This window comes from Penaeus japonicus, unplaced genomic scaffold, assembly GCF_977035675.1.
Source record: "Penaeus japonicus unplaced genomic scaffold, GWHDUDI00000001_assembly GWHDUDI00000037, whole genome shotgun sequence".
Taxonomy (NCBI): Eukaryota; Metazoa; Arthropoda; class Malacostraca; order Decapoda; family Penaeidae; genus Penaeus; species Penaeus japonicus.
Genome location: NW_028234439.1, coordinates 2551462 through 2553961, shown reverse-complemented (window position 1 = coordinate 2553961; position 2500 = coordinate 2551462).

Here is a 2500-nt window from a genome sequence, read left to right as displayed (position 1 = left end):
CATTTTTATTGACAGAAGGAAATTTTTAGACAGTAAATATGTTTTATTGTTTTTCCTTTATACATATATCATCTCAGTATTTTGTGGGACCTCCTTTGGCTCTAATAACTGCTTCAACACGTTTTGGCATGCTTCTAATGGGGCCCCGTCATGCATGAATATTCCGTTATTGTCAGGAAACCATTCACGAAATTGGGGTACCAGGCGTTTATTTATTATCTTAAGGTATCCGTCTTGATTCAGAGCGCCATCCACGATCTCTAAACGACCTGTACCTTGTGCAGATATGATGGACCAAACCATGAATGACTTCTACGACTAATTATGGGTCAATTTTTACTGGGACATTGGCACACACATTAGGTAATATAAACAATGATTAGTAACCGGAAACCGGAATTCCGGGAACGTGGATATGTGTGGAAATGGTTTAAGAACACAAGGCTGAGGGACGAGGCAATTTTGTGTGGAGACGAACAACAATCCAAAAACATGATTCTTATCATTTGAAAATAATATAATCATTATATAATCAATTATTTTATATATATTAAAGATTTCTCTGCATTATTACAAAAAATAGGCAATGTAAGTAATATATTTGTGAAGATATGAGGTGTTAAAGGTAAAAAAGTGAAGAATCCCAAAAATTGTCTATTAATTTTCCCAGTTCTGGCTGATACCAGGGGATAATTCACTACAAATAGAAATACAGAAAGTGATATATATGAATAAAATGCAATGTAATCTCGTGAAGTTTGGGCTGATGAGCCTACGTGTAGTATGCATAAGACCGGGAGATCCAGGAAACTAAGCATGTGATTAGGACTGATACTATTTTAAAGACTAAGATGATATCATATATATATATATATATAAGTATATATATAAACACATATATATACTTATTTATATATACATACACATATATGTGTATGTGTCCGTGTATTATTATGTATATGAATGTGTATATTCATATATAGATTTTAAATCCCCAAGATGTACATAGCCATAAAACCAACAAAAAGTTAGTAACTTATACATCTTTAGGGAAATACAATTTCTATCAAAAGAAGTTACTTCGATTATCATTTCTTATCTGTTTGCCTTTTATTTGTACCAAACTCTGACAATAAGAATATATATATATATATATATATATATATATATATATATATATATATATATATGTATATGTATGTATATATGTATATATATGTGTGTGTGTGTGTGTGTATGTGTGCATAAATATATACATACATATATATATATCTATATATATATATATATATATATATATATATATATAATTCCACACATAAATATATATACATATATATATTTTATATATATATATATATATATATATATATATATATATATATATATGTATATATATATATATATATATATATATATATATATATATACACACATATATACGAATACATGTACACTAGGGCCGTATTAGAGTGCGGATTTGTTCATGAATTGTAGCACGGTAAACGAGCAATATATGATAAACGGAAATATATAGATGATTTAGGCAACTAGGTAAACTGTTCTAAAATCGACAACGAAATGTCCCCCGAAACTACACGTGCATATATAACTTCAATTTTACAAGAATGATATTGATGGGAATTATCATATTGTACTAATCGTATAAATTCACATATCTTCCAATGTGGCCACTCCAGTCTATACAACCAGGCCTGCTCGTGATTCCCAAACACGTATCATACATGTTGAATGGCAGTTCACATAGGCGAGCTACTACTTCCCAAGATCTAAAGTCCAGCGTCTTTGGTGCTTGATTCCATCTTGTTATGCAATCACCTCCCTTCCCCTTTTCAAACATTCTGGATCCGACATTGTCCTATTTATTTAGGATATTTTCTTGTCTAATAATTCGTAGTATTTTCATTCAAATGATGAAATCCTAGTGACCGGAAAAGTGGGCGTGGCTATGTATCGCTTGTCAAGGTCAATAGAAGTCACGCCTACGTTTCTCGAAGTATATAAGACACAGAAGGAAAGGCCTTTACATGATATACAGCAAATTCAGCAAACATGTTCCTTAAGGTGGGAAAATAATTCTAGAAACTAGTGGGATATCCTGGCAGTATAAACCATTTTCTTTGCCCAAATCTGTAGCTTTTTATCGCAATATAGGTAGACTTTTCAAACTATTCATGGAAACTTTATTTCTGGTGTTCCAGTTGAGTGTCGTGTTGGGTCTGGCAGCTGCCGCTCTGGCCGCTCCATCACAGCCTCCCTACGGCTACACTCCACCTCCTTCCTATCAAGTAAGTAGCTTGGCTCAACGTATCATATATACTGTAATTTAAGCATTGTTCTCTCAGCCGCTTTATCTTCTCTTTAGCACTTAACTTTAATCAATGAATTGTCTCCTTATAATAACTAATATTTCCTTTTCCATATTAGTCTCCAGCTCAGTACAACTTCGACTGGCTCGTGAAGGACGACTACTCCGGTA